Here is a 9,376-nt window from a genome sequence, read left to right on the forward strand (position 1 = left end):
CTAATATCGGTTCAGTAATGTGTTTGTATTTCACAATGCTTGAACTTTTTCACCCTCTGTTTGCTTTCTTATGTACATTAATCAGATGTAGTATGTCACTACACTTTTCTAGATCTTTCGGTAAATAATGCTCACATTTTGAAGTCCTTAGGAACATTTGATTCAGTAAAGTTGGTGTTCGATCAAAGTCTCTACCATCAACCTATACTGCGAGCTCCATTAAACTTTTAGATTGCATGTGCAGTTTTTCCCTGCTGACTAAAAATATTTTATTTATCTTAGCATCGCTGTGACGGTACATGAACTCGGCAACTGCATCCTCTTCTTCTTTTTTCACCTTCAAGAGTCATTTAAGCGATTCAGTAACCAGTTTGAAAGTTTCTCTGATACATTGATCTCATTCCAAATGTTGTAATCTTATCAAAATTCATGTCCATTGAATGGCCTTTCGTGCCTTGAAGGCTTTATGTTTTGTCAGTGTGCTGTTGCACACTAAAGTCATTTTGTAATGGTGTACAACTTTCATACCTTCATGGGAATTTGTAATATATATAAAAAATTTCAGTGTATTTAACCTTCGCTTTAAATTTTTCAATTGATTTCAAAACGTCTCTGATATCGCTGATATCTATAGCCTATACTATTTTCCCAACTTGATAGACATTTGCATTTAGCTTATTAAGTCTTTGCGTGATCGTGCAAACAATCTAGTATGGGTTTTGAGAAGTGAGAACTTCATTGAACGTTTGAATATCCATATCATGAAGTCGTGCTATCGCTCATCATTGCAATATTCACAGAATGAGTTTTCAGAACTTCATCGATCATTTGAATTTCTGTAGAATGATGTTTAAGACTTTCATTTATTGTTTCAGTTTATACATTCATATACGAATAAATCTTGTGCTTATGTGCCCCTCCTCTCAGGCTGAGTGCCTGACATGCATGCAAATTTCTCTGTGGTATATGATATACTGACTCAGTTACATAGTGGTACACTAGCTTTTAATCTGAAACTCTTCAAAGTTTCGTTTATATTGCACATCATTCAATTTCCTTGTTTTACCGATAACCAAAAAACTACCACGTGTGATTCCAGCAGTCTCTGCATATGATTACAAATTCATTGAATAATATATCACTTTCTACATGTATTTGATAAATGTTTTTAGATTCTCATTGTCACGTTTGAAAACTATAATAAGATTTACATTATCCCTTGCCAACTGCTTTGCAATCACAAATTATGTTTTCTTCATTTGTGTGGCCATATTGTCCGTAGCTTTACAGTTCTTGTCGTTGCAGCTACAAAAATGTGGTTTTTTTCACCAGACAAGTTTTACTTTAATGAGGTAAAGACCACTGAAGATGCTTTATCTCAATAAAGCGAAACGCGTTCAGAAATGGTTCATGGCTCTGAGCACTATGGGACTTAACATCTGAGGTCATCAGTCCCCTAGAACTTAGAACTACTTAAACCTAACTAACCTAAGGACATCAGACACACCCATGCCCGAGGCAGGATTCGAACCTGTGACCGCAGTGGCCGCGCGGTTCCAGACTGAAGCGCCTAGAACCGCTCGTCCACCACAGCCGGTCTCGAAACGCGTCTGGTGAAAAACACATTTTCGTAGTTGCAATGACAGAACAAAAATTGCCTCAAGTATAACTTATGTTTAACTCCAATAAAAGACGTCAACCACCACATGTTGACTGAAACACACATATTTCGTTATTTGGTACTGGATTTCTGTCGCAAAATCATTAGTTATGAAGACAGTGTTTTGCTTCTCTCTCTCCAGTGGCGGGATATCCCTGCTTTTGCTGAATCTAGTGTATGTTACTCAGTCGATGCTTCGCAATATTTTCTGCAATAGCTGGTGTCTGGTCTGAAATAATGTTTCTGAAAACACATACACATGCTCCAAGTGGATCCCATCTGGATGTGTTGGCAGTGGCTATTAACATTTGTATTGTCACAGTCAGATGGATCTACAATAATTGCTTGTATTTTATAAGAAACTAGTGTTGTAGTGCAGGACCAGTCGGTAACTTCAAAGTCCTTGTGACAAGGGTGTTTCACCCACTTGGACATTGCGATGACTATACACTAACATGACCTTACAATGATTTTGTAGGAAGAAAAAAAGACAAACACGTACGACTTACTCTTTTTTATTTCTAAATTTTATTTTGGCTAAATGGTTCAAATGGCTCTCAGCACTATGGAACTTAACTGCTATGGTCATCAGTCCCCTAGAACTTAGAACTACTTAAACCTAACTAACCTAAGGACATCACACACATCCATGCCCGAGGCAGGATTCGAACCTGCGACCGCAGTGGTCGCGCGGTTCCAGATTGAAGCGCCTGAAACCGTTCGGCCACTCCGGCCGGCTAAATTTTATTTTAAATTATATCATAGATGTCCTTTTGTTGTAGAAAAGTAGAACATATTCTGAGCTCCAACATAATGAAATATCTCAAACGGAAAGACCTCCATGTGAACTAGCATCTTCTGAAAACTGTTTCGCTTAGTACCACCCCAGTGTTTGTTAAGAAAAGTGGAATCGTACAGGGGATCAAGTGAAATATGTGACTGGCTTGAGCATTTCTTGCTTGGGATTGAGAGTCATCGACAGAAGTATCTACATTTACATCAATACACCTCACAGTGTTTGGTAGGAGGTACTTCTGGTGCCACTATGATAGCCACTTCACTGTTCCATTCATGAACGGCATTTGGGAAGAATGACAGTCGGTACATCTGCGTATTATGTCTCCAATTATCTCGTTGTGGTAATTTCACGAGACGTATATGGGAGGAAGTACTATGTCGCCTGACTCTTCCAGAAACGAATTCTCTCGGAAGTAAACCACTCTGCGATGATAGCGCCTCTCTTGTAGCGCCTGCCTCTGGCACTTGTTGAGAGTTGCTGTAATGTGCTCAGGCCGACTAAATGAGGTGTCACGAAATGCATTCCTCTTAATTGGATCTTCCGTAGATCTTCTATTGGTCATATGTGGTAAGGATCACAGAATTATGAGCAATACTACATATTTTGTCGTACAAGTGTCTTTTAAGCTGCATCATTTGTGGATGAGTTACGTTGCCTTAACGTTCTTCATTTGATTGTCAATCTAGCAGCGGCTTCTCTATTTGTTTTGTGTCGCCATTCCACTTGTTCTGGTTTTTATGGTAGTACTTTTTCCAGCAATTTGTCATAAATGTCGTGGTTGTTGAGTAGTGAAAAACTCTTACGCTATTTGATACAATGACGGCTGAGTGAAACTGAACGTACTCAGACAGTTCTCTCTTTACCTATTCTGATCATCACGAAACTGACACACAATACTTTTTTTAGCGCAACGCAATCTGGCTTTCAATAATTCCTGGAAAAGAATGGCCGTTAATAACAATAACCTATACCTTTCATGAATCACTTACCTCACAAAAGTCTTCGTTACTCGAACTACTGCAATACAGCGAGCGCCAATACTGCCAACTAAATAAAAGATTCTAACTAGTGACGGCACTAACTACTGATAGGCATAGTTAGCAAATGAAAGATTTTGATAGAGAACAAAACAAGGTATTTACCTTAATAATATTCAAAAGTCATCATATATGTCTATCAATTCACAACATCCATCTTTACAAATTTCCTTTTTCTGGCGGACACACGTCCAGATCGTCCGCTTATAGCAACCTCTCAAAACTCTGGCATCTCTCTCTCCGCATCCACCACTGCTGGCGGCTCACCTCCAACTGCACAACGCTACGCGCTGTTCACTTCCAACTGCCCAACACTACACAAGCGAATATTTCAACAATGAGTCCAACCAGGCACAGACTGCACACAGCGCTGTCAGTGATTTTCATACAGAGCGCTACGTAGCGTTACCAACATAAAAACCTAAACAACCTACTTACAAGGTGATAGTTAAGTAGAAACAATGTAAAGGACATAGAACGTAAACCACTGCAACTTACATAACGGTAGACGAAAATGTTCCTCGTTTTTTTCCAACTTAATGTGGATTTGCACACATATTCTGGCAACTGGTTAATGTGCTCAGCATGGGGTGTGAACACCTCTGGCAGCGATATGGGCCTGACAAACGTCAGGGCATGCTGTGAGTGATGTCACCAGTCTCAAGTCGATGCAATAACGCCCATTCTTCTTGTAGAGCTGCTCGCAAGTCTTGGACAGTGGTTTGTGGATGCTGACGTGATGGAAGCCGTCTCCCTAGCGCATCCCGGACGTGCTCTATGGGATCCAAATCGGCAGAACGAGCAGACCACGCCATGCATGCAGGATCTTCAGTTTCCAAGAAAACATCAACCACCCATGCTCTATGAGGTCGAGCATTATCGTCCATCGATATGAAGTCTTGGCCCACAACATCTCGCACCAACAGCACATAAGGTCCCAAGATCTGGTAGCGATACCTGATAGCAGTTAAACCTTGCCGATTCACCCTTACAAATTCTTGAGGAGATGTTTCTAGTGGTCAACAAAATCCCTGCCCACACCATTAAGGATCCTCCTCAATATCGGTCTATTTCCACAATGTTTGGGTCCATAAATTGTTCCACGTTCCCTCCAGATGCAAATGCGTCGAGAATCGCTCTCTACACCAAATCTGGACTCGTCTGCGAAAAGAATATTGGCTCACTGTGCGATCGTCCTAGTGGCATGTTGAAGACTCCATCCTAGACGTTCCCTTCTGTGAAGACGCGTCAGAGGTACACAAACAGAGGGACTCCGAAAATAAAGGCCACTCTGCCGAAGGCTTTTGCACACCGTTTGCCTCGACAGAAGACATCCAGTAGCTTCTCCGAGGTCAGACGCTAGTTGTCGTGGAGTGCTAAGGCGGTACCGTCGCGCCCTTACCGCCAAATAACGGTCCTCTCTTTTTGATATCACACGCGGGCGGCCCTGCCTGGTCTTCGGGATACAGTTTATAGACAGATTATAGAGACCGAAATACACTCCTGGAAATGGAAAAAAAGAACACATTGACACCGGTGTGTCAGACCCACCATACTTGCTCCGGACACTGCGAGAGGGCTGTACAAGCAATGATCACACGCACGGCACAGCGGACACACCAGGAACCGCAGTGTTGGCCGTCGAATGGCGCTAGCTGCGCAGCATTTGTGCACCGCCGCCGTCAGTGTCAGCCAGTTTGCCGTGGCATACGGAGCTCCATCGCAGTCTTTAACACTGGTAGCATGCCGCGACAGCGTGGACGTGAACCGTGTGTGCAGTTGACGGACTTTGAGCGAGGGCGTATAGTGGGCATGCGGGAGGCCGGGTGGACGTACCGCCGAATTGCTCAACACGTGGGGCGTGAGGTCTCCACAGTACATCGATGTTGTCGCCAGTGGTCGGCGGAAGGTGCACGTGCCCGTCGACCTGGGACCGGACCGCAGCGACGCACGGATGCACGCCAAGACCGTAGGATCCTACGCAGTGCCGTAGGGGACCGCACCGCCACTTCCCAGCAAATTAGGGACACTGTTGCTCCTGGGGTATCGCCGAGGACCATTCGCAACCGTCTCCATGAAGCTGGGCTACGGTCCCGCACACCGTTGGGCCGTCTTCCGCTCACGCCCCAACATCGTGCAGCCCGCCTCCAGTGGTGTCGCGACAGGCGTGAATGGAGGGACGAATGGAGACGTGTCGTCTTCAGCGATGAGAGTCGCTTCTGCCTTGGTGCCAATGATGGTCGTATGCGTGTTTGGCGCCGTGCAGGTGAGCGCCACAATCAGGACTGCATACGACCGAGGCACACAGGGCCAACACCCGGCATCATGGTGTGGGGAGCGATCTCCTACACTGGCCGTACACCACTGGTGATCGTCGAGGGGACACTGAATAGTGCACGGTACATCCAAACCGTCATCGAACCCATCGTTCTACCATTCCTAGACCGGCAAGGGAACTTGCTGTTCCAACAGGACAATGCACGTCCGCATGTATCCCGTGCCACCCAACGTGCTCTAGAAGGTGTAAGTCAACTACCCTGGCCAGCAAGATCTCCGGATCTGTCCCCCATTGAGCATGTTTGGGACTGGATGAAGCGTCGTCTCACGCGGTCTGCACGTCCAGCACGAACGCTGGTCCAACTGAGGCGCCAGGTGGAAATGGCATGGCAAGCCGTTCCACAGGACTACATCCAGCATCTCTACGATCGTCTCCATGGGAGAATAGCAGCCTGCATTGCTGCGAAAGGTGGATATACACTGTACTAGTGCCGACATTGTGCATTCTCTGTTTCCTGTGTCTATGTGCCTGTGGTTCTGTCAGTGTGATCATGTGATGTATCTGACCCCAGGAATGTGTCAATAAAGTTTCCCCTTCCTGGGACAATGAATTCACGGTGTTCTTATTTCAATTTCCAGGAGTGTATAAACTGTCGCCACATCCGACAAACTACAGAACGATTCACGTTAGGCCATCGTGTCACAGTTTGCGACTATCCTGCTTCGATTCTTCTTACGGCCCTCCACCGCAGAGTGTGTGGTAGGCGTCTTCTTTATGCCATACTGCACCTCTGTGACTGTATACACAGCGATTGTGGTTGTGGGACTACTCGGCAAACACTACCCCGTTTGTAGGTGCCCTGACGTTATCGTTGACTTGATTGTCAGTTAACCGGATTGCCATCTGTGCAGAACACGATTGCACAGACATCTGTTGACACTTTGTACGATTATACAGTGAGTCGGACACAAGACGGAGAAACAGCGGTTTGTTGCCTTAATTTTGGACACCAGTACATTTATTTTTAGGCTCAGCTGCCAGAACCTGCACCATTCTTCTACATCTACATACATACTCCGCAAGCCACTGTATGGTGCGTGGTGGAGGTTACTTTGTACCTTCCCTGTACCTTTCCTTTCCTGTTCCGCTCGCAAACAGAGTGAGGGAAAAACGACTGTATATTTGCCTTCACATGAGGCCTAATTTTTCTCATCATTTCTTCGCGGTCTTTACGCGAAATATACTTTGGTGGTAGTAAAATCGTTCTGCAGTCGGCCTCAAATCCCAGTTCTCTAAACTTCTGCAATAGACCCCCAAGGGATTCCCATTTCAGTTAACAAAGTACCTCTGTAATACTCGTGTGCTGATAGAACCTACTGGTAAAAAATCTGGCAACACGCCTCTGAATTGCTTCGATGTCTTCTGGTGGGGATCCAGAACACTCGAGCAATACTCAAGAATAGGTCGCACTAGCGTTTTATGTGTTGTCTACTTTACAGACGAGCAACACTTTCCCAGAATTCTACCAAAAAAACTTACGTTAGTCGAGCATTTGCCTTCCTTACTACCATTCTATTTCACATAGCTTTGCGTGTTATGCCGAGATATTTAATGGATGGGACTATGTCAGGCAGCACACTGCTGAAACTGAAAAATCTGTTTTCCCTACTCATATGCATTAACTTATATTTTTCTACATTTAGAACAAGCTGCCATCCATCACACCAACTAGAAAGTATGTTTAAGTCACCTTGTATCCTCATACAGTCACTCATCGACGACATCTTCGTCACGAGGAATAAGTGTAGATCCATCCGACTGCGGCAACACGAATATTATTATTTCACTGCTAACACGTCCGGATGGGATCCACTTCGAGCATGTGTATGTACTTTCGAAAACTTTGTTTCAGCTCAAATACCAGCTGCTAAAGGAATGCATCGACTGTATAAGATGAACTACATTCAGCAAAATCACTTCACATCATTAGCAAAAGAGACGTAAATGGCTCCTGACCCTGTCCGTCAGATCATTTACCGGTATTCAGAGAATAAGATCGGATCTATCTCACTTTCCTGGGCCACTCCTGGCAATACCCTCGCCTCTGATGAACACTCGCCGTAGACGACAACGTAACGGGATCCATTACTTAAAATGTCTTAGAGGCTGTCACATATCTGGAAACCTAATCCGCATGCTCGGACTTCCATCAACAGTCTGAAGTGGGAAGCCATGTGAAATGCTTTGCGGAAATCTAGGAATCTCGAATCTCCCTGTAGCCCTCCACTCACGGTTTGTAGGATATCACGTGAGAAAAGGACAAGCTGAGTTTCGCATGAACGATGCTTTCTGAATCCGTGCTGATTTGTGGACAGAAGCTTTTTCGTCTCAAGGAAATGTATGGTTTCAGAACTCAGAATACGTTCAGAAATTCTGCTGCAAACCGATGTTAAGAATGCTAATTTGTAAATCCGTGTGGCCGTTCTTTCTCCCTTCTTATATACAGGAGTCACCTGTACTTTTTTCCAGTCGCTTGGGACTTTCCGCTGGGCAAGAGATTCGCGAGAAACTTAAGCTAAGTAAGCGGATAATGTCGCAGAGAACTCTCGATAAAATCTAATTGGGATTACATCCGGACGTGGCGACTTATTTGTTTTCAATTCCTCCAGTTGCTTCTCCACGTCACGGATGCTTGTTTCAACGTTCTCCGTGCATTAGCTAGCATGTGTGAATCATTTCTTAAACACAAAATTAAAAGTTCATCATACCTTTTGCTGTCTTCTATTGCCACCTCAGGCTTGTCGAAGAGTGGTTGGGTAGAAGCCTAGGACTCGCTTAGTGATTTTACGTACGACCAGAATGTTCTCAGGTTGTCAGTAAGATCTTTCGCTTAGTTAGTTTAAGTTATATACTTCGTGCCCTGATATTTTTACCGATGCACAAATTTCTACTAACTTTTTCCTATCGATATACGTGCATCTTTATTGAACAGAGATTGCAACAACGTCTGTTTCCTCGGCGTTTACCATATTTGATTATTGAACCATGTATGGTAGTTTCCATGCCTAAGCCACTCACTTGGCGCATAAGTCTCCAGAGCGCGATTTGCAGTCAGCTCAAACTTTGCTCATAATTTCTGTATGTCCACCATACTGGAACTAAGCGATGCCAAAGTGAGGTGCTAAGAACTGCTTCTCTGCTCTTTCTAACACAAACCCTCTCCTAGCGTCCTTGTCGGATTTATGAACTCTAGTAACCATCGGCGCTATGATGACATCACGATCAGCGATACCTGTCTCTATACAGACACCGTCGACAAGGTCAGGCCTAGCTACAACGTCTAAAATATTTCCATTTCGTGTGGGCTGTCGAACTAACTGCTGAAGCCAATTTTTGGGAAATATCTTGAAAAGTACTTCGCAGCTCTGCCTGTCCGTGCCCCCTGCAGTGAGTCCATGGGCGTCCCAGTCTCTACTAGGTAGCTTAACGTCGCCTCCAACTAGTACTGCACGTAGAATGAGATTTTCACTCTGCAGCGGAGTGTGCGCTGATATGAAACTTCCTGGCAGATTAAAACTGTGTGCCGGACCGAGACTCGAACT

The sequence above is a fragment of the Schistocerca cancellata genome, chromosome 5, assembly GCF_023864275.1.
Source record: "Schistocerca cancellata isolate TAMUIC-IGC-003103 chromosome 5, iqSchCanc2.1, whole genome shotgun sequence".
NCBI lineage: Eukaryota > Metazoa > Arthropoda > Insecta > Orthoptera > Acrididae > Schistocerca > Schistocerca cancellata.